We start from the raw sequence: 24055 nt of genomic DNA on the forward strand, positions 1-24055 counted from the left end.
GTTATGTTCACAAGAAGTGGGAAGCTTCTTGTGGCATAGCTGACTTACTTAAAAAAAAAATATTTGGGTTTGTATCTCAAAGTAGGAAGCCAAACTAAGCTAGAGGGTTCACATCATTAAAGACTAGGAAATTCAGCTGGTCTGTAGATGTACAACTTATTTCCACATGCAAAGCATGGATCAACACGGCTAAAGGGTGTAGATGGGCAAAGCTCCCTTCCAGCAGATCAGTTCCTTGCACTATTACAGACTTGTGCTTTGAAACTAAACGCAGCGGACTATGGAAGCATCAGTGATTTTTGTTCTGCATCTCTGCAGGACAATGTAAAATTGTTAGCTTCTCCTTGAAGCTGAAAAGTTTTTCTGAGTATAAGCAAGTGGAGCTTTTGTAAACTCCATGTTTTGAATGGTTTTAGCAACCTATTCCAAGTAGTATTAACACAAGACACGTGGGTTCTTTTGAATCAGAGAGGTCATAGGATGACTTCAAATAAGGAATTGTGTAAAAGAAAGTTCATAGAAGATAAAACAGGAAATGTTTAATTGCTGTGCTAGACCAGGCCTAAGTTGCCACTAGCCAAATACCTTGTTTCTAGCACTGTCCTTTGGAAAATGCTTCTGAAGCAGATGTGAGAGCTCCCCAAAAGATGTGGGGATACTGATTTGAGCATCTTCTGTGTTTCAAGTAATGACAGGACAGTGTGAACTTAAAAACACGAGACTTTAGTTTTTCAGAATACTTGGTGTTATATGGGTAGAACCGCTTAGTGTATGCATGTTGATCTGTCCTGGAAAACCAGAAGTCACTATTCTGTAGAATGAAAGAATATTGTTAAATGTACTCCATAAAGGAATTTCTCGGATATATTGCACAAATGAGCAAATTTACTTTCTCTGACTTCTCTGTTCTCAGAAATTTCTTTGACTAAACTTAACTACCTGTTCTTAAGCTATCCTCTAGATTTGTACCCTGACTGTTCACAAACAAAGCTGCTGGACTCCTAACTTCCCCAGCAGTGTGTACAAATGGAGACACCGTGTGTGCATCCTCTTTGAAAACGTAGCTGGCAGCTGTATGACTTCAGCCGCGATGAACAATGTGCCACTGTTGAGGCACAACTGCCCCAAGAGATGTGCCATTATGCAATATTACTGGAAGTGGCTGCTGCAAACACAGGCTGTGATAACACACCATGGCAAAGCAGCGTGGTGTTTTCATGCCGAAAGACAGATTCCGTCACAGTCCCAGACCGCAGTCGGCAAGCGTTAGACAGTGTGTTGCTATCGGGTAGAGTTGTTCTAGCCAAGATGCAAGATTTAGCAGATGTTTAGCAAAAGGTTCCATTCTTCTTGCCACAGACACATGTGGAGCTGTCAAGAGTCTAGTAAAGATTTTACAAGTTTTATAAGTCATAGTTTATTGAGCTTGGGAAAGAATTTAATATGGCATTGTGATCTTGGAAGCTGTTTTTTTCTGAAATAATATCTTTTAATTTGTGGTTGTTTTTTTTTTAAAGGTAAGCTCTGCTGTTGTGGTAACGAGTGAAAGAGAAGCTAAGTAGGTTTTTCAAACATTGCTTCCCTTCCTCTTTGGAGCGTCCTCCTGTAATATCTTCTTAGGTTACACAATTGTGTGTTTTGTCTGAGTGATAAACTACCAGCAAGCTGAATCAGCACTTTGAAGCAGCTTAGATCTGGCTTAACTTTGCTCTGGAGAAAGTTCTTTACCAAGTCTCATAATGACTATTGAATGGTACAAATAAAGGGAACACAACTTATCAACCATTGCTGGCCATGGAAAGTGATATATTTAGATTAGCAGTTTATGTAAGTGAAGGACTTCTTAGGACATGAAACAGTACTGCACATCACAGGAGGCATTTGTAGGGAGGGGACCAGTTTGGGCAGGGAGATGCAGCCATGGAAGTCAGTGCTGTTTCTATCTACTGAGCACAGAGCCTACTAATAAAAGTGAAAAATTAAGTGTGATAATTTTATAATAGCTTGTGAGGTTCAGGCTGTAACTTATGCTACTATTTAAAGCATTGTTGCTCTGAAGTGTCTCACTTCCCACTGAAATTCTGTTGATTTGGTTAAGCCCTATGAAGTTTACTGCTGGACTTGCTGGGGAGAGAGTGCTCGCCGTTGGCCTCTCTGATGTGAGCTGGAGCCACAGGGATTTGGGTGTGAAATAAAAGCAAGGGACTGGAGCGGCATTGTAAGGGATATGAAAAAAGGCCTAGTGTAGACACGCACAAGGATAACAAGCACATCTGCTTTTCAAATGCCCTTCACAAAGACTGGCTGCCTTCTCAGCACTCCTCTAAGCGATTGAGAAGTAGTGCAGTCACTGTTTTTGGAGGTTGAGAGACCAAAGAAAAAGGTTTCCTTCCCAACAAGAAAACTGGGTATAGAGCTGAAAGCCCCTGATGGCCACTCCTCCGCTCCGACAGCGACACCACCCTCTTCCTTCTCTTGGAGCTCCTGCTGAGTTACAAGCAGGAATGAGGCTTGTACAGCACATGGAAATGCGTTTTCCTCACTGGCACAGCTGAGAACAGCAGTTTGTTCAGTACTCTACAGTTGTGACAGGGCTGAAGAGATGGAAAAGGAGGGGTTAAGATACCTGCTAGTACCGTCTCAGTGTGATATGGCTGCCACACTTCTGTGGAAAAGCATTAGCACTTCTGCTCTCCTTTGCGTATGTCAGTTCTGAGGCACTAACACCGCAGAGAAACGATGATGTTGATTGACGTAACCCTAACAGACACTGCTGGCAAAACCAGCTAGCTGCAGTGCTGTATTTGTTAGTAGGCACAAAATTTGGAAAGGTCCAAAGTAAAAACTACAATCTGAAAATCTGGATCTGATCCGCTAATTTGAATTTGAGAAACAGGATTCCCCATAAGTGATTCTCACTCCCAACGTGGAGGGAACGTGGGTTTGCCACGTGTAACCCAGAGCAAGACCAGCTCCAGGGTGAGTTGGAGATAGAGGTGCGTTGCTCAGGAGCATGGTGAGTAGCACCACAGCAATGTTCCACAAGGAGCTGGGGGAGCAGTAAGTGATGAGAAATGCTGAGAGTTGGGCATGGCCGTTCAGTGGCTGAATCCTCCTTGATTTAGGATCTGCCTTTGTTACGTTTCTGTTGTTTCCCTAGACAAGGTACGATGCATGCAGAGATTCTCAAGAGATCTACTGTCCATCCTGTATATGTAAGTAGCTCTCATTAATGTTAATGGGAGTTGCATGTGCTCAAAAAGTGAAGGCTCCCTTGTGATGCCTTGAGAAGGAAGACTAATATCTAAATGATGTGTAATTATTTGTGCAAATGGCATAATGTGATGTCTTTGTTAGGTCGTTGTTGCTCAGAGAATTGTCCCGATAAATCTTTCTTTAGAAAAATGACCACACACAAAAAGTAACAGACTGTATTAATTTCTGCTTTGTTTTACTTAAACTCTGGGTGCTCCTTTCTTGTTTTCTAAACAAAAATTAGTGTTCCTGTAGTTCCCCTCCCCCAGCAAAGTATCTCTGAAAATTACTGTTTGTTAGAGAAGAGTGAAGTGTCTATGTCCTGAACTGCTGGCTTTCAGGGGGTGATTAAGGAAACTGGGAGCTGTGGTGTGTACCTGAGCATAGACTTTAAAGGACAGGATTAATACTTTTTCTGACCTGAGCACTGTGAACAACCACTGAAGTCAGCAGGAGCTGGGGAGGTTTACTGTCATGATTATACTTCTACCTAATGCCTGATGGAAGGAGCACCTTGTTTGTAACCAACCATGTTACTGGGAAGAGGAGCCAGAGGAAGAGGGAAGGGTCTCTTCTCTGACTTTGTGTTGCTCAGTACGCTGGTGCTCTGCACATAGCCTATGGCACCATGGGCTATGTGAGAGTATGAACAGTAAGTAATTGCAGTTAACATCTCTATAAATTGGAAAAACAACCTTTGGAAGTTGTATCTTGTGAAAGTACCAATAAAGACACGGAGAACTTTCTATGGAAGAGGCAATTTGTTTTTTGAGTACATAAAATCTTAATGTCTGAAGTAAAGGCATGAACTGAAGTTACTGTGCACATTTGCTTTGCTGGGCTTTGGACCAAAGAGCACTCTTAATTTTGCAAAGTGCATCCTCTTGAAGATGCTCTTGAAGTGGGGCATCTCACTGAAGTTTGGGTATTGATGGTAGCAAGGTTGGTTCCGGTTAAAACTTTATTCTAACTTCTAAGAACCATGAGAGAGGGGAGTCTGACCCTTGAAGAAATAACATGATAACCCACTGGTGATCAGAATTAGCTCCTGGTATAAAACTCTGAGGAAAATGGTGCTGTTCTATGTAGTTGAACATGCAGAGAAAGCCCTCAGCTCTTTGAACTGGGGAAGCTCAGTGGCTTGGCAGCTCTCGGAGCATTTGCTTACCCTACTGGGGCAGTATCAAAGACAGTCCACAACATTAACCAAGTGTTAGGGTTGCATCAAGTCAGCTACTGAAGTTTCCCTGTGCAACTGTCAGTGAGTGCCCTTGTGTGGATGAGTGAGGCTCATGTGCCAGGTTTCTTTCTGATGTGCAGGATTGGTATACGTGGACTGTGTAAGCACAGCGTGCCACACAAACCCTGGGCAGGGGACAGAGTTACTAACTTTTTCTTTTTAAATGCTTCTGGCCTGTAAGCACTTTGCAAATATAAGTCTTCATGACAACACTGAGCTGAGAGGGTGACGCAGACACCATGGAGAAACTAAGGGCTGGAGATGGTGGTAACTCATGGGGATGTCCAATTTAGAAAATGTGTATGACTGTAGAGTCATACCAGTTTATACTCTTCGCATGTTAAGAGCAGAGCCCTCGCTGGTCTCATTTGCCTCTCAGAGTACTCTGCACTTCTGCAGATCACTTCATATGTCTCAGATAGGGTACACATTTTGGTAGCCTCCAAATTTTTTTCTCTTCATCTTCTCCCAGATGTTCTGTGGTCAGAAGCCTATTCTGCTGGCACTGTACAAATCTGTACAGTCATTCTGTTAACATTTTTAGGTTGTTGGTGTTAGACCTTCCAAAGCCCAGAAAAGCACACTCTCACTCTTCACTTCATTGGCACAGGCTGCCCAGGGAAGGGGTTGAGTCTCCATCCCTGGAGGTATTTAAAAGACGGGTAGATGTGGTGCTTAAGAACATGGTTTAGTGGTGGACTTGGCAGTGCTGGGTTAATGGTTGCACTCGATCTTAAGGGTCTTTTCCAACCTTAACGATTCTATGATTTCCCCCTCTCTGTTGCTTCAGCTTCCTCAAAATATGGCAAAGCCCTGCTTGGAGGCAAGGGAACTGCCCTGGCTAAAACTGTTGCAGCAGAGGGAGTTGCTCCAAGATTACTTTTTTTTTTAAATTCAATTAACAAAGCCTTATGTTAAAGGCCAACTGCATTGTGGGCAAAGTGGCTCTTTTATCTGGAGAAAGGGTTTGCTGGGCAGTGTAAGACTAGACTGGAAACAGCGATATATCTAAACAGTCCTGCATGAATTGTTATATGGCCAAAAATATATTGGTTGGGTGTTGGGAAGAGAGGTGATCTGCATTGCCTTCTGGTTGTTGTTATGCACCAGACTAGTGCGAACTTCTGATGTCTTAAACTCTCAGCCTTGACTCTGTTTCTTCCTCTGTACTTGAATGGAGTTGGATTAGTGAAGAAGTGATTTAGAGTCTCTGCATGGCCAACAGCAACCCTGGAAAGCCCTTCACCATGCAGCCAGGTTAAACAGCAATGTTAAAGTAAAGCAAGCAAAAGATTCCTAATGAGAAACCAAGCTTTTTTAAAAGGTAAAATTGCTCCCTTTTGGCTGTGGCACTTCTGACTCAGCATGAAGCTGATCCTTGCTGATCTTTAACCGAGTGTGTGCTCTGACTGTGCTCAGGGTGCTGTTAGGCATGTGCCAGTTAATTGACGCACAAGACAAATGTGACCAGAAGGTATAATACGCTTTGCAAGGAAGAAACTTCTTGGTTGCAGTGCAGCTGTTTGAGGATAGGCCAGGAGGCATGCGGAGAGTGGAATGGCTACTGACCCCTCATCCTTGAGGATATAAGCAAAAATCTCGTTAAGGATTGTAGGGTGGAAACTTGTTTGGCAGTGGGGTTCCTGGCACCTGCACATTCAATCCTGATTCGTTTCAGAGATGGGATGCTCAGTAAACCTAATATAGGGGATGGCAAATCCTATCCCCTTTGCCAAAACAGGCAAGGCAAATGAAGCTGTCACGCTTTGCCTTTTCTTCCTTCTCCTCCACCAAGCAGATAGGTCTTTAGGAGAGTGGTCTTTCCTCGGTGGTTTCAGCTGGCTTGTGTTGTTAGGCTTACAGCTGATGCCCGTTGGCCAATCATGCATTGCTGATCACCATTCAAGGTAAGAGACAAAAGAAGGAGCTTAACAGTCAAGAGGATACTGATGAGAGGGGAAATTGCTTATTTGAAAGGCTTTTTAAGCGCTCTTCTCTTTCTTGACAACAACAGAGTTTATCGCTCTCCTTTTATCCCTCTATATAGAGTCAGACACTGTCCATTATGAAGAGCTCTTAAGAAACCCTACTCTCCTCTTTGTTAATCCCTCTCTTCTGGCTTGTGTGCGCCAACGAGGAGGGCTGGGGCATCTGCATGGCCGGGTGCTGGATTCGGCAGAGGAAGGAGCGGTGGCCAGCACAGACCTGGTCCCTGGAAATGATATCGACGGTGTGGGTTTTAAATTTTAATAAAATGGAGATGAGAGTGAAGGAAGGCGAAGAAATACCAAAGAAAGTACACCACTGTGTTTTGAAATATGTTGGCTGCCTATAATGTTGGCTTTCTCTTATTGCATAAACCAGCCTGGACTCTTCAGTTTTACAGCTGCATGGTTAGCTGGAAAATCACAGAATTTCTTGGAAAGTAGCTCAATTGTTCTCTCCCTCCACTTCTGGCTGCCTATTGGTGAAGTTTACTGCTGGCAGTTAACATTGCTTGCATGCCATTTGTCTGATACCAATGGCAAAGTTTAGACCTAAGGTAACACAGCTGCTTTCATGCTTCTGCTGCCTGCCAGGGGTTGCTCACAGGCTTTCACTACTTCCTATATACACAGTTTCTATTTGTATTTGTTACTCCTAAAGGCCACAACCCCAGGGTCAGGCCTTATCTGTGGTTCTTTTACCCCAAAGAGCTTGCAGTTGCATAGATAGGTGGGCAGCGTGTAGGACAGGGATAAAGTTGCTTTTCTTTTGCAGGTGGGAGTTTGAGGCACAGGGAAACTAACCTTTAAGGAGCTGAGAAGGAACACTGGGGCCAGTCCTTTAGAAGCAGGGCTTTGTGGAAGACTTGCAGCTGAACACAATCCATAGTGTAATTTTCTGGCTACTTTCTGCAGGTCACTGGTTCCATGTTTCAGATGCTGTCGTTTCCACCTGACTGCTTTGTGACCAGCCTATCTTGATGCACAGCTGTGCTAATTTGTAGTCTCTTGTAGACACCCATGGGTCACCTATACAATTTTTGGCTATCAGGGAATCAGATCCCAAAAGGTTTAATTTAGGTTAACAGCCAGTTCTTGGATTTGAATACTTCTGTGTTTGCTGCCCACAGTGCCAGTAACTTATTCTGAAAAGCCATGACTCGGTGGAGTCATAGTATTTCATTTTGAAATCTTTGAAATGTTTCACTACACTAAGCTCTAAGTCAACCTCAAATGCTTTGTTTCTGGGCAGCTCAGCTATTAAATGCTGCTTCTTGTGGTGCATGACTCCACAGGGACATGAGCTGGGAGACAACGGTCCTTGCTCTTCAGGGGAGTATGGTGGGGCCCTGGGCCAGCCTACGTCTCCCACGAGGCACCACAGATCAGTTGGTGGGTGTGTGATTACACAGAGTCTGGCCATGGGCAAGAACAGGGCCTGGATTTGCCTACAGTTCTTGAATTACAGTAGTGAGGCTGGTAGGAGAAATGCACTTCCATGTATTGAAGGTGCCCGAGCAAAGTATCTTGTATTTTCCAAACATCAGCTTTCTTAGTGATCTCCTACAGAAATTGCATTTTTCATTGGAAAATATTCTCTGTACTTCTGCATAGTCCCTACAGGGTTATGGGGGTTTGTCCCTGGTGGAAGTAAAGATCCTTCCCGTTTTGAAAGGAGAATATCAAATGTCCTAATTGAAATCCTGGTATTGATGTGTTAAGTACAAAAATGTCTTAGGTCAATAAATGTGGGTTCAGAAGTGTAACGCTCGCAAACTGCTCCTTGCTGTGCACAGAAAGGATGCGAAATGGCATTTTTATCAGTCGGTGAAAGCTTAGTTTAATTGGCTCTAGTCAAGTTTCCATATTGTTCTGTGTAATCTGAATTAAACATTGGTTTGACTACAGATGTGGCTTTATCTTCCTTGAAGACATAGGGTGCTCAGTCAGACAGTAGCATCAGCTTTGAAGTTAAGTTATTCATAGCTCAAGGATTGATTCTGACATTAACACTCTTTCCCTACACTCCTCCTTGAAAATGCATCCCACCACCCCATTCTTTCAGTTCCTGATTTAGTATTAATTTTAAATATCTGCAATTTCATAGTGAAAAAAAAAAGCTCCTCTTCCACTCTACAAATAAACGGTTGAAAAAGCAAAATTAGAGGGATTAACAGGGAATGTGTCTTTGTACAGAATAACTTCTTACTCATGTTTATAAGCTACCATCATATGCTTTAATGTAGAGTTGTTTTGCCATTTCTGTCTGTGTACAGGTTTTGTCACTTAGCTAGAGAGCTGGGGCAGAAATGCATGCAGCAGGTATACTGAAGGCTTAACCATACTGAAACAAATATTTTGCTTGGACCTGGCAAACCCATTCTCATTAGAGTCACTCACTTAAGTAGCCTTTGCTTTTAGCTGGCAGGTACAATTGAGTTAAGTGAAATTTCCTTCTCTTTTTTTTTTTTCTTCTCTCTATTTTTTTAAAGGGACATGTGGGGGAGGAAGCATGACTTTATTCTGAACTTTCTTCTTGTTTCTTTAAGGAACTTTTTGTGTGAGAAAGACTTGATGTCAGTGCACAAAAAAATGACTGAAGATTTGCATTCTTTTGCCACAGGAATAAATGAACAAAGTTTGCAACTGAAAAGGCATTTTTACACCTTTTGTTGTTTAGGAACATAGAAATCCCATTATGCTTCATGCATAGCCCTAAGGAATGTGCAAACAAGTATTAGATCAATGGCATGTCTCTGCAGCTTCTTTTATCATGAGTATTTAAAACTGAATATTCAAACATTCATTCATATTTCAAACATCTGTCTCAAATAGTGCATTTGTGTTGGAGTATGTTTTATTGCCAATAGATAGGTTAAATGTAAAGCTTTTAAATGTTTTATAACTTGCAGATGCTTAGCTATGGTCTGTAACAGCGTTTGCGGGTTTTTTTTATGCAACAGAGTGGAAAATCAGCAATAAGCTTTAAAAGGTAGCCAGGCCAAAAAAAAGTACACACCTGAAAGAAGGTATGTAAAAAGGTTGGTGTGTAATTCACAGAACCCAGCTCAGCTTTAATCAATAACAGTGGAGTCTGCATCGTTCATGGACACTGTTAACCCATCTTGCTTCCCCTGGTAATCTACACAAGGATCATGCTCCCACATGTAATCGCCCCACACGATTTGACAATAGCCTTATCAATGCTCAGGTTGGGGGTTGTCCCAGATGGATAACCAAGGTCTGATACCATATGGGCTCATCCTTACCCTCACATCCTTTGTTGTTTTGGGGGGAGGATTTAGAGGGAGGCTTGGTGGCCCAGCAGCGTGGTGGTGTGCAGTTTGTGCTCTTGGGCACGTGCCCCCCACCATGGCTGTGCCTGCCCTCAGCACCAGTGCCTGTGGACCTTGTATGTCCCAGCTGTCTTTCCCATTTCAGTATATTGCTTTCTTTTGACTCTGTGCTTAAAAAGTCCTTTGGAAAGGACACAGAAACCAGATGTGTTTCATCTAGTCTTGTGCAGAACATATTCATAAATGTCATGTTAGGGGAAGGTAGGATAAAGCAGTTGCTTCCCTGTCCAAATGAATCAAATTCAACCTTTTTTTTTTTCTTGTGTGTGCAAAGACCATCTCTGAGTTTTGAGCTCTACTACCTGCTTTAGCTAGACTGATAAAATCAGTCACGAGAGCCCCTGGTGCAAATATGCTGCACTGCTGTGAGATGAAGCTCGCTTTCATGGTGTTTCCCCAGTGCTTGAGCAGATGGGGTCATGGTGTGAGCAGTGCATCTGTGCTAAGGGTTCACTCGGAGGCAAACGTCCCCCTGTTGAAGAGATGTTCAGCATTATAATTAAAAATACATTACTTTTTGTGGTGAAAATATTTTCCAATGTCAGGAAAGCTTTTATTTATTATTAAAGTGTTTCTGGTTTTGGTGAGATACTTGCGCTCTCTCTGGTGTATAGACTATAGACTGTAGCAGGGAAATACAGGAAGACTCGAGTCCTTTAAAGACTTTTTCATATGTTCATGCTGTGAATTCTGACTTTCAGATACAAACTTTTGTAGACCTATGACTTTAAAAACAAATTAATATTTGAACAAACCAATAAAAAGCAAAGATAATGCATCCCTTTAAAAAAAGGAACCTCTTCTTTTTGTTGAGCACAGTATATCTGGAATTATTATACTGAATACTTTATAGTTCATTTAGCAAAATTAACAATGTCTTAAGGCCTCTCTGGCAGTAATCTCCTGGGAACTAGACTTCTTATTTTTTCTTTTTTTTTTTTTCTTTTGTCAGGACACTAATAACTGTTTTTGCACCTCCTGATGTTGTCCGCATCTTGTTTGCAGTTAAACTTTAGGAGCTGACTTCCATTTCTGTGGTTGCAAGTACTTCAGCATCTGAGCATCTGGCCTTCTTTACTGAAGTATGCTGGCAAAAACCGTCTTGCTTGTGGATTGCCTACATGTGTATTTTCACTTTTAAACTAAAAGACAGTGTGGAATGGTCCAGCAGAGATCTTAAATTTAACCTGTTCCTAATCTGTTTAAGATCAGCCTGAATAAGATTTACTTTAAACAAAACCATTGTTTGTTTAGCCTTCTGCTTTTGTTGGCTGAACTGTTTTAAGGTTGCGTATTGTGTTAAGCCAGTAAAACTGTGTGTTCACAAGCCATGCATGTGAAATGTGGTCCTCATTGCCCTGTCCCCTTCTCTGACCAATTGTTCCATCCAGCAGCAGATGCAGCATAGGCTGGTGTGTAGAAGTGTTCATCTGTGGAGCTCGTGGCCACCAGAGCTGGGTGGAAGTGAACCCTACTAAGATCTTGGTATTGAATGAAACACCTAGATGAATTAAAAAATTAAAGAAAAGAAAAAAAAAAGTCCATTGTTATTTGTATGGAAGTGAAGAAATGAAGAAATCTGTGTTGGAGCTGTCTAATACTGACATGACCTCTGTGTGAGGTGCTGGAGTAGTTTTTAGGTGATCAGGCTTTTTTTTCCCAGGGGTCCACTATGCAATATACTTGATTCCTGCAAAGTTGCAATGCTTTGATGCAAGACTTCAGTGTCCTGACAAATTTTTATATGCATTTCCTGTAATTGTAATAGAACAAACAGAAAAACATGCCTTCATGTGTGAACTGGTCAAGGAGGACTGAAACCTTCTAGGAGTACAATATATTTTGTGGATGGAGGAACCTCTGGTTCCATTTCAGTCCCTGCAGTAAAGTGGTCTCACTGCACTCCCTGTCTCTTTGAGCATGGCATCTTCTTCCTGGGTTTCTTCCAGTTCTTCCCTGTGACAGTCCCATCCCATGCTTTCTCCTAAGCTCTTTACATCAGTACCAAGCCCTGCACTTGCTGCTTCTGTCCCTGTCCTCAATCACCTTCAGGGACTTCACCATGTCATGGTGGCTCTTCCAGCCACCAACTCTCTGCTTCTCTCGAGAGTGCCATGCCGGAGTCCTCCTTGGGCAATGCTCCTATGTCCTAGCCCCAGCATCAGTTCCTCATCTGCAGTTATCAGCTTCCAACTTCTCCCACTCAGTGTTTTTGCCTGGTTTGTTCTCTCCCAGATGCGGTTCTCACTGCCCGTATTTCTGCAGCCTGTTCATGTTGTGCTGGTACCAGAAGCAGCGGGATCTTGGGAGTGGCGACATCCTGAGCCTCTGCTCTTCTGCCTGCTGCTTTGGGGAACAGGGGAAGAGAAAAGCCAGCTCAGCCCCTGTTGAGCCAGGCTGGTGACTGCTCTGTGCATATGGTGTTTTGAGAGAACTATGCGCTGAATCTCTCTTCCCCAAAGATTTACAACCTGGCCAAATGTGATTCCCCCCCCCCCCCCCCCTTCTTTTTCTTTCTTTTAAATTAGCAAAAGGCACAGCAAAATCCCTCTGCTGAAGTATAAGGCACTACTTTGTTGGGAAGCTATCTGTGCCTTGAGGTGGTCAGCAAGAATTTATGATGTTTATGGAACGATGTATATTCCTTGAGCCATTTTCTTAAAAGTACCATAATATCTCTTGCAGAAACTATCAAAAGAGAATGCAAAACTTTAGTCCAAGAAAGGTACCTGGCGTGAAACTTTCAGTCCAAGTTTTGCAAAACTGTAAGTAACTGAAAACAGAGCTTGTAAAACATGTCATTGCTAGCTTTGTCCTTAATAATAGTTAATGCAAACAAACTGCTGCAATGTTTTTGGAAAGACACTCAACCTTCTGCTTCAGATTTTAAGGGATTAGGAAGACACCCATGGTGGGAGGCAGATTATCTCACATCTGTCTAATTCAAGGCTTCTTGTGTCTTTCTCTAAAACATCTGCTACAGGCTGTTGTCAGAACAAGAACACAAACTAATTTATATGTGCATGTGTTTTTTATGGCTCGTTAGCCTGGGCTGGTACTTTTTTGGTGAGTTTTTGGTAAATTGGTAATTTTTTTAGGTGAATCAAAACCAATGGCTTGTTGCAGCCCAGAACACTTGAAGTATGTTCCTAACTTTAAAAAGATCTGTCCGACTAACTGATTTTATTTTTTCCTTTGGCAGTTATTTGGCATCTGAAACAAGTAATATCTTTTTTTTAAGGTGACCTAAATGAAGAAAAATTTGTCGCAGCAAGGAGTTGCAAGCCATTTCATTTTGAAAGAAATAAAAGTTGTTTTTTTCTTTTACTGAGACAAAAGTGTTTCATTTAGCTCTTGAACATATTTTAATTGTGAAAATTATAATAGAAGGAAACTTTAAGCAATGTAATATATTGATGTGTGACTAAGATCCTGAACTTTGTTGTTGGAAAAGCTAATAGTTGGATAAAGCTGATTGTGCTAGCACTTTGATTTTTCTGAAAACCTAATTTTGAATGTTGCATGGCCTTAAGCAGCAACCATTAGAGGTGCACCTCTGCTGGATGACAATAAACCCTTTGTTACAGAACCGTAGAATCGTTTAGGTTGGAAAAGACCTTTAAGATCATTGAGTCCAACCCTTAACCTAGCACTGCCAAGTCCATCACTAAACCATGTCCCTATCCTTCAAACAAGGTCTGTAGCATGAGACTGGTGTCCAGTTAAACAGGTTGCTTTACAAATCTCTCCTATTTTTAATAAAGCTGACACGACAGCATTGGAGACTAAGAATTATTTAGTGAATTTGTTGAATAATTGATCAAATAAAAAAGTCACTCTATTCGTGGCCAATTTGCGAACAGAATGGGAAACAATGTGTTCGAATAAACTGTTCATCACGAATTATTTATTCAGTTCTAGTAACTTTTTGCATGGGCCTGCTTTTCTTCATCTATGTCAATTGTAAGGAGACACATTATTAAAACGGCATGTAATTCTGTATTTACCATAACCGAAGAGGCAAGCTGAAGTTTTCTGTCATCCTATGTAGTCTCCATTGAAATGGCTAATGTGAATATACCAAAACTACTTTATGTGCCAAGAAGAGCAACATTTTTTGAATCCTCTGTGGGTAAACTATCCAGAAAGCTATGTCAGGCAAAACTCTTGCTGTTTTAGAACACACACGTCCCTGCTCCTGGTTAAATGGCTGGAATTGATCCTCTGCTGAGGACATAAGGTAGACTTCATGGAGCTTGAGGTCTCATTTGTGTTTCAAGTCTTGGTTTCATTGCATTGGTAATGGAGGAATTATTAGTCCTTCCATGAGGATTTTCATTTCCATAAGTTAATTTTCTAAACTGGGTACAATGGTGAATTTTCAGCCTTGCACTTACACAATCTGCAAGCAGACTGTGTTTGCTGAAGTGGAACCCACCATCTTCCAAATAAAGGGCCTAATCAGGTAAGGCATGAGGCGCAGCTTCAAGAGACAGAGGTGGCTCAGTGCTCTGCAGGGCAGGGTCTAGTGCTAAAACACCTGGAATTAAAAGTACCCTTAATAGATAGGACTCACGGGAGCCAGTGATGGAGCTGCCCGTTGAGGTTCGGAGTCTGCTGCTCCTGAGCCCGGTGGAAGCAAGTGGCAGCTCTGCAGAAGTAGAGGAAAAGAAGCCAGTGTCTCAGGTGAAGGCAGATTTTTCCCCTGGAGAGTTTTGTTGCAGGTAATAGTGGCAGCACAATAAAGGCAGTACTGGGTGGTTTTGAAAACCTAGCCCTTGATGCAGACCGCATCTTAGTGCTGGGCCCTGCTGGCCCAGAGGCTTTGAACACTGGTGCTGTTTTTCTCAAGCAGTGAAGAAACCGCCAAAGCCTCAAACTTTTGAATATCTTTAAATATCTTTACTGATAGGCATCCCTGCTATGACCAAATGTACAAATCAAATGTAACAAATAGTAAAGTTAATTAGTCAGCTACTTTTCCCACTCTTCCTTTGTGCAGAGAAGTGATAAAGACAAATATGAAAGTATGGTTGAAGGTCCATGAATTTAATAGTGAGAGGTAGTTTTTAAAAATAAAGATCTGCTTGCAGTGGTTTTCTTTCTTCAAGCTTTAGTCTCCTATCTGAAAGGCCGACCTCTATTTGGATGAGGGAATCAAACTATTCAGTTAATGTAAACGGATGAGCTGAATTTGAAAGCCATGGAGGGAAGGGATGGAACATCTAACGGCTACATTGTCATTAGTTTTATTTTAGTTAAAATAATTGTACATATTTAGTTTAAAACGGAGGGGAAAAAGTACTTTGAAATATAATTGCATTTAACAGTCTTGTAGCTTTGTACTTTGTGCTATAAATTGCATTCCCAGCTGTTTTTCATCTCCTGTAATTTAAATAAGTAAACCTTTTGTTCTTAAACTCACTTAGTTCCTTCTAATTCTGTTGATGGACATCCATTTCTCCTGCTTTATTTTATGTTAATATTTAACAATGGCATGCAGTTACCCCCCTGCCGGCCGCAGCTCCACCTCCTTTGTTTCTGGAAGGCCTCTTTTTGCCTTGGTCTTTAGTTTTATAGAAGAATCCCAACTTCCTGTCCCCGCATCTAGCAGGAGCGAGGTTTCTGCATAAACTGACACAAAATCCCTCGGAAAGGGCGCTAGCCCCCAAGCCGGGAAGGTGGTGCTGGGCTGTCAGCTTCTTTTGTTCCTCGTTCAGCTGGAAGTATGAAGTGGGTGATGCTTTGTGGGCCAGAGTAAAGCTGTGCCAAGGGAATGCAAATCCGCTAGGTGTGCCCAGGTAATTTAAAATGCTCACGCTGGCAGCTTTTCTGCATGAGTAAAGCTGTTTAATTAATGCATTTTCTCCACTTTCTTTTCTTGACAAGTTGATTCGAATTGAAACGGTCTGTAATAAGCTTGTCATGGGTCTTGGGGACAAAAAACCCCTCTACTGGAGGTGGATAATAAAGAGTCTGTGCATTTTGTATTTCTCTCTGACCAGAAGGGTTGGTGGCAGGTATGGCAGGCTGACTGGCAGCGTTGGTCAGACTGTAGCCCAGACCATGGCTTGGCATCACACTGGTGCCTAGGAAGTCAGGTGCAAGACTTCAGGTAGGAGAATTGGCATCTGGCAGCTTTTCTGCTTCCCCTACTTTTACACGAGGAACTTGAGAGTAGTGTGAATGTAGTGGGCACTGTGTGTAGGCTCAGGCGGTACTCCTCCTGTCTCCCCCCTCCTCCACCCCTCCAGAGAAAGCTTATTTTTAATGTGCTCAGCCTTGCGGTCTGACAGAAGTGCAACGTGGAGGAGACCTGAGTCCAGGATCAACAAAGGCAGCACTGGGCATTTCAGCCACTGCCTTTGAAATAGGCCTTGACAATAATGGAGTTGGGAAGCCCCACTGTTCAGCCTTCTTTATAGTGTTAATATACTGTCCAGAAAGAAGAGAAGCAAGAAATTGCTCAGATTTCATCTCTCAGATTTCATCTTGCATCTAGAGTGCCGCAACAAATCAAACTGAAATGGGCCCCTTCGTGGCTGCTGCACTGCCATGCTGAGCTGCCCAGGGCCCCTTCTCCCCCCGCTTTGCTGGAGGTTATAATGCTGAGTGAAGCAGGCTGGTGGGGGCAAACACATGTGCTTCTGAATTGCACAAGTGTCCCGTTAAGGATGGACTCTGCTCTGAAATGAATTAGTTTATAGTGGTTCAAGTTGGAGGCTGAGGTAGGTAGCAGGTGCCTGCGGAGACAGAGCGAGGCCAGAAGAGATGTCTGCCCTGCCTGGTCACTCACCCTGACTGTCCCCAGGACCCATCTTGCTTCCCTTGAATGTGCAGGGGCAGTTCTTGCTAAAGGATCAACATGAAAATGAGCGGTGGGCTTGGGGGAGGCAGAATTTGTGGCTGGCCATCTCTTCTAGCCCAGGCTTTGGGGGAAGAGGGCCCTGCCAGTGACAGCAATATTTGGTCAGTGCTGCTAGCAAGAAAATATTCCTTGTTGTTTAACATGTGCAAACTCTTCAACACCATTAACAAGTAATGCTATTTTTTTATGCTTTATAATATTGGCAGACTTTGGAGTTGTATGGCTCATCCTGAGGGATGCATTGGGAAGAGTGCTGAAAGTCCAGGAGGGCAAACACAGGTATCATGTATTGACTTACGCTTTAATAACTGATAAGAGTTGCAAAAAATATTTAACATAAGGGGAAAAAACAGCAGTAAAATGCACAAAGGAGCGTATCGATTTAAAGTGGAACAATAATAATCAAAAGAAGTTGCAGCTTTTCACGTTCATTCATCTCAGGTCTGTGTAGTAGAAATATTCTGGCACCTGCATTAATTTAAAGGTTGCTTGCGTTAGTAATCTCTACTCTCTCAATACACTGAAGCAGCTGGAATGCATTCTCATGTTGCAATAGAGAGTGCGTGGTCTTCAGCAATTACTTATCTTTCATAATTTGCAAATCAAATTTTTGTCCTTAATCCTTTTGCATCCAGGGATGTTTCGTGCTCAGAAGGCTGGGAAGTATGTGCTAGCAGATTGTCTTGCCAGTTGGAATTCCCCAGGGCACTGGGGGAATGCTGGGGGAACGCTGGGGGAACAGGGGCTTCTGGCTCCAGGTCTGCCACTAGTTTTGCTGATTGTCTGGGTATTTGGAGCTGCGGTGTTACAGCATCCTTTCCCAAGAAGTGCAGCACGGCGGAGAGAGAACACGTGCTAGTGTGTTCACATCTGGCATTAACATAGAAAATTTGAGGCATATAAAGTTTCTTCCTGTACAGCTAAATTAAAAACCTGTGGTATAAGGTAAACTGACAAGTGCAAAACTTCTTGGGTGGGAAATTTTAAATGGTTGCAAATGTGTCCTGAAAGCTGCTTCTGGAAGAATGCTACTGAGCATGGCTGTCTCCAGGCTCACTGCCTAGCAGTGTCAGAGAGCGCTGTCCTGTTGTTGTGATTATAATTTTTTGGAGGAAATGTCCTGTTCTGGTCGCTAAGACAATACTGCTGCAGAGAGTGTGGGGCAGAGTCCAGGCTGCAGAGCGGAGTTATGCCATGTAAAATAAGCGCATCTCTGCTCTGGGTGGAGGAGAGGACTGGACAGCCGCAGCTCGCTGCTGCTCTGCCTGGTAAAATGGTGTGTGCTGATAGCTATTGACTTGCAGACACATTATCTCTGTGTTGGGCAACATGTTTCTAATTTGAATTTGTAGCTCATGGGATGTCTCAGCTGGGGTGTAATGCACTAGACTCTCCTCTCTGGAGACCTTGTTTCTGACTTAATTTGATGTACTTATTCATATTTCTACTGGAACAGGATCTGGTCTAAATAACATAGGCTCTTTCTCCGTGACTCTGAGGCAGGTCCATAGTAATGCTGCTCGTCATCTGAGCTGCTGTGCTGTCTGTCCTTAGATCAGCTGGGACTATGAGCTCTTATGTTTTTGGTCATACAGACTGTGGAGGAGTGTGGGGAAAAAAAGTAGTGAGGAGCTTTGCTTCCAAGGTGCTGCCTGCTAACAACATCCCTTCGAAGCGATAGGAGCTGCAGTGCACAGCAGGTCTCCCATGAGGTGTAAACACCTTGCTTGCTCCAGATCCTGTGGGGGACACCAACCCTCATTGCTCATGTAGAAAAGCAAGGGTGTATGCAGGATGTTGTGAACTACAGATGAACTTGAAGTCAAGTAGAACTGCTGGAGCAGAACAAGACCATTTTGGTCTCTCCAGCACTGATACTTCTCTGCTCGGGTAGGGGGAAGTTTGACCAGTCTGTGTGCAGGCTTGGGTTCCTGTTTAGACTGAAATTCGGTTGCAACCTATCTTGTGTTCAAAGAGAAATGCGACTTCTGTCATAATGACCATACTTGTTCCCTCTTGATGCTGGCCTCTATTGGCCCTTGTCTGTGCTGCGTTACTATGCAAGTGTTACATCTCTATTAATAATCTTTGTTGATTGCATTAGCAACCCTGCCATTTATAGTACTTAGGTTGCAAATATGAAGGTACTTAGAAAGATATGTTATGGCTGTAGAGACCCAAGTGATCAATAGCTTTTAGATTACTGTGTCACTAAACAGCAGGCTGAGACATGGAAAGGCACTGTTACTTTAGGGATGAGAGATTTTTAGAAAATAAATCAATAGCGAATACAGGCTGATTGGTTTCCAGTTCAAATAATTCCAAGAAACATGGAGCCCAGCGGAAACCATGCCATTCATACTTGGAAATAAACAACACATGCTTGCCTTCATTTATGTATTTGTGTCAGGGCTCTTGAAAATGGAGAGGGAGCTATTGCGTGGGGTATTAGACTGGAAATGGGGAACCTGGGTTCTGCTTTGAGTGCTCCCAGACACCCTTTCTCCATATCTTCCCCAGGTTCCCTCTGGTGCTAACAGCCTTTGCTCTGGCTCTGCGCACACAAAACCTTCAGTGCATGGGGACTGGCTGGTGGGATTCCCAGTTGAAGCCCTTTTGGGCCTAACAAAAATGTAAGCAATAACAAACATTCAGGAAGGTGATTTTGCTTTCAAAACGCCTTCCTTTTTAATGCTCAAGTGGCCGTGGGCTAAATGCTTATTAGTAGCTGTCAGGCGCAACAGCGTGCTGGATGGCTTCTAGACAGGTATGACATGAAGCTGACAGAGAAGCGTATGCTGCCGCCTCTCCAGGAGGCTGCTGTGACATCTTGCACATGCAGGTGTGTTTACACGGTGTGAGCTGGCTATGCTGGTGTGCAAGAGTCCCTGGAGCAAGCTGCTGCCTGTGGTACTGCTGCTCCTCCCTGCTGCCCGGCCCCGTCCTGGCACGCGTCCCCGGAGGCCTGGGGTGAGACTGTCGGCGAGTGGCGACGGGAGGAGCACGCCTGTCCCTTGAGAGCGGGGACTATGCAAAGGGAGTTTGCTGGAGGTCTTCCAGCACTTCAGGGATTTTGCAGTCTTCACTCACAGGGGACATTCCTGTGTGAGCTTGAGGCACCTTCACTTACTTTTTGTTCTAGTCGGGACCTGCCTCCTACTCTGCGCTGAATCCTCCCAAAAGGTCTTTTGTGAGCGTGCTTCAAGGACAATTTGGTGACAATGCACTGTTACCCGCTACCTGTGGGACATTGTGGACAGTGAATGAAGGTCCCTGGCATTTTGCTAGAGTGCTGGTTTTATACCTACTGGTCTACCAGAGCACTGCTTTTATCTTGGGATGGGCTGCCAAGCTGGGAAGTCCTGGAAAGGTGCCACTGGAGATGTACAAGTTGTGCAGGATGTTTCCTAGAACTGTAGCACAGCTCAGCAGCTGAGGGCTGACTCTGTGCAGTAGTGGCTGAGGAAGACCAGTGACATGCTACCTTAAGGGGACCAGTTGGAAAAACTTATTTGAAGGAAGAAGTGAGAGATACTTGAATGTTGTCTTCTCATGTGGTTTTGTTCCTCCTTGTCCAAACCGGAGAAGAAAGCTGGCTGAAAGGTGGTTTCATGATGGTGACAGGGTGAGGAATAGTACTTTGGTCTAAGGTTTGGGAGACCTGAAATTAAGTCCCTTTCCTGGCCTGGATCTCTGTGTGACACACAACTACGTCACCTGGCCTGGCTGTGCTGTGTGCAAAGTGGAGAAAATGGTATTACCCTGCCTCAAAAGAATGAAGGATAATTATTTTGAGGCACTGAGATAAGGGAAGCTGTATAAGCATCTAAAACAAACAGATCTGCTCCCACTGAATTCAGTGGCAGAACTTTTAATGGGAGCAAGATCCGGGCCCCATCTGATAAAGAACTTCATCTGGATTGCATATGGGGGCAGGCATTAAAGGACCCATCTAAGGATCTCCCCTCTGGAGTACATCTATAAAAGACCCTCTGTAGTTGCGTTCAAAGCTCGCAGTAATGCCAGTCTCCTCAGGACAATTCACTTAGATCATTCAGAAACTCTTTCTTGTCTAAGCCCTGATGCTTTCCCCCAGTGGAAGAATGTGGTTGAAACTCCCATGCAGGGAAGACTGGAGATTTGTTTTTTATTTGAACCAAAAACATTAACAAATTGGACACACGTGCTTTGAGAGTAGAGCCCGCTCTTATTTAAGCCAATGCAAAACTCTCCTTGATCCCAGCAGGATCAAGCTCTTGAATATTGCTTGTACCTTTTTAGAGTATCTGCCTCTAAATGAAACAGACAGTGACAAACTCATTCTGGATTTATCCTCCTTGACTGATTTGCAGCCAGAGAGGTTTGCAGACCCTCCCTCTTGGGACAGGGAGCTTCGTAGTCTAATTGCTGAATGAAAGACCAAGGGCAGGTATCACTGTGCCTTCTCCTGTGGCACACTCTTTAGCATGTGAAAGTCAACGCTGAGTGTTAGCATTTTTTGGTATTTAAAGATCTTTAATGCTCTTGTGAGACCATTGCTCCAGCCAGTGTAGTGCTGCTGCTCACATAGGTGTGATTTTCTTCCTCGTCACACTAAAGTACTGACAGGTGAGTATTATATGTGTAGGAAGCTATTCAGCAGAAACACATGCCTTGAATACGTTAAAATTCCTTGTAAGTCACTTGATCAATGTGCAGTATTTGTGTCCCCTCTGTAACTTTGCCCTAAATTCATATTCATCAACAGAGGTTGCTCGGTACTTAATGGGACACTTGGGCATTGAGCGAAGGGAAGGGACAATAAGCAAACAGGGTGAAGAATGAGGACAAATGTAGATGAACTTCCTCAAACAGGCACAAAATGCTCATTCCTGAATAAAAAATGTGAAAAGGTCAAGTGCCCCCAGAGGTTTCTATTGTGACAGGCACTTAACCCCTTCACTCCTGGTTATCTGCTTCAGCTGCTGGGCCACTCGGTGCATAAGCGCCATTAGCATCAGTGGAATGTGGGGCCGGGGAGCGAGGCAGGATAGGGCTGGGCGAGACCCACCTCCCTTCCAGGCAACGGGCACTGGGTTAGCAGGAAATAATCCTTGTGGACACTGACCCTGTCAGTAGCTGTGTCTAGAGATAATTATTTCCTAACGTGTAACCTTTTCATGGTCAATTGCTCCAGTATATTAGAAGGAAATCACATTTCTGTCTACCTTCAGACACACACAAATTCTTGTCCTTCCTGCTTTAAGGGCATAACTTAGCAAGTGCGCAGACAACCTAGTGCTCTCTGACAAATATTGCTTCTGTTTTGCTTAAACAAATAGAGGTTTGCTGCTCGTCCTTGCCGTTGAGCAGAAGGGATGTGGGATATATGCCCACACTCATGTTTTTTGGCAAACAGGCATTTCCCTTTAAGAATCTAATACTAATCAGGCAACTGTCAGTGTTTAGCAATCTTCTGCTCCACCAGATTTGTTGCTTGTTGACTGATTTTGGTTTACCTTTTCCTAGCTTGTGACGCTTCAGTGTATGCCCCTTGACACATCACCAAGGCATCTGAAGAGGCAAGATCAGCAGAGTATGTCAGTACAGCCACTCAGAAGGCATCAGGTTTGATATCGTCAGGAACGTCAAAATGAGCAGCCAGGGGTGAAGACAGTTCTCTTGCATGACTCCATGAGCCCAGCCTGCTCCTGCCTGAAGTGCACCCCACAAAGGCAGCTTCGGTGGTTGGGACTGGCGTGAAGAGCATGAGGGAGGATGCTGTTCCTCCTCCTTCACCCCAAATACTTCTCCTTGCTTCTCTGTGCTGCAGCCTGTTCAGCAGAGGCTTGGGCATGCCACCCAGAATCCTTGTGTTTGAGAGTCCCTCTTGGGAATGACATAAGCAAACTTACTCATCTGATCCCTTGGAGACAGGAGGGCAAAACAATGACACAAACCCAGTGAGTGCTGCTGAGCATGATTCATAGCCAATATTTTTACAACCTGCTTCTTGTTTTGTAACAGTATCTAATTGGTTTAAAAAAAAAAAAAAAAGCAAAACTAGGTCAATTTGCCATTGGGCCTTGTAAGACTCTTTAGCTAAATCTCCAGACTTTAGCTGGAAGTTAATTTGAGCCAGACTTAGGAAAAATATATATTAATATACGCGCAGTCTCACGTGAGAGACTTGTAGGCAATGATTTGGGATTCAGAGCCATACTCGTATTCCTAAGACTAAATTCAAAGCCATCGTTTAAAAGCAAGCTTGCACACGCGTATGTCCTGATCTTTAATTAGGCAAAACTCCCACTGACATCAATAGGAGTTTGACTTGAATAAGAACTGCAGGATCAGGTCCATAATTTGGTACCTGGGATTTGATTAAGCAGCTAAATTACTAGAACAGTTTCCCCATGAGTATAATTGCCTAATTAATTTTTAAAATAGCTAAGTTCAGCACTGAATACGGTGTACCTCTTGCCATGTGAAATGTATGCTGTTTAATCCAAGTTGATGGAGCTATTTGCAAGAGCCTGTAGAGTTTATCTTACAGTTAAGTAGTACTGTTTATTTAAAGTTCAAAAATAGCCACCGTTGTGTTAAAATATCATGTTGCAGAAAATATGCTCTTGTAATAGTCTTCACTTGTAGTCTAGTTTGGCTGTTAGCATTTCAAATGTATTTTAAAGAGTAGTGCTCTAGTGCGTCCTAATTCTTGAGTTTTGGCTACTGTGATTCATTTTGCAGGTGGGAAAAGACTCTGGAGGCTGGGGAAGAACTTACTCTCTAGCAGGACTGTTAAATTCAATGCTTTGAAAAGTTTTTTGTCTTATCAATTATCTTTTTTTTTTTTTTTTCTGGTGCCCCAACTTAATGCCTGTGGTAGATTATATATATATATATAAACTGTATATTGTTTGCTTTTTGCTGAAATTTCAGTCTAACACTGTGGGCTGTAGTTGATATATTTGCTGCAGAAGGTCTTGCTTTCACAACTGAAAGATTTGTTTTGTTTTGCTTTTGTTTATTTTTAAACAGAGATCTTGTTATGTAAAAGGAATAAAGAGATCATACATGGGTTTCCTAAGTGGAAAAAAACTGCAATGCCAAAAAATAGAAGCTGTTCTCCTTAAATGTATACATGCATGCCTGTGTGTGTTTATATGTGTGTGTCTGTGTATATAGACATAAATAATTAGACTTGTAGTTGGCATAATGCACAATGCCTGCTCGTACTGTTGACAGTTACTTAATAATGCACGTTCTCCCATTCTCTCCAGCTGAATTCTTAAGGCATTACCATGGGAATTTTCCCTTGCTGGGAATTGTAACAGAGCTCTAGGACTAGCTGTTTTTGTGATGTGCTTCT

The 24055-nt window shown here is 43.1% G+C and overlaps 1 long non-coding RNA gene across 2 annotated transcripts in view; it reads left to right on the forward strand.

The window, feature by feature from the left end:
- LOC148056727 (uncharacterized) overlaps positions 1-22615 on the forward strand; it is a 47295-nt gene extending 24680 nt beyond the window's left edge. The window contains exons 3-5 of one of the 2 annotated variants that reach the window (XR_015702748.1): positions 12522-12601; positions 16911-16983; positions 22213-22615. This is a non-coding gene — a long non-coding RNA (uncharacterized LOC148056727). Of the gene's footprint in view, positions 1-12521; positions 12602-13077; positions 13164-16910; positions 16984-22212 lie in introns of those variants that run through there. The other variant, XR_015702747.1, reaches the window with a different exon arrangement.
- Positions 22616-24055: the final 1440 nt, after the last annotated feature.

The sequence above is a fragment of the Nipponia nippon genome, unplaced genomic scaffold (assembly GCF_047370975.1).
Source record: "Nipponia nippon isolate SJK-2023a ecotype South Korea unplaced genomic scaffold, ASM4737097v1 scaffold_12, whole genome shotgun sequence".
Lineage (NCBI taxonomy): Eukaryota > Metazoa > Chordata > Aves > Pelecaniformes > Threskiornithidae > Nipponia > Nipponia nippon.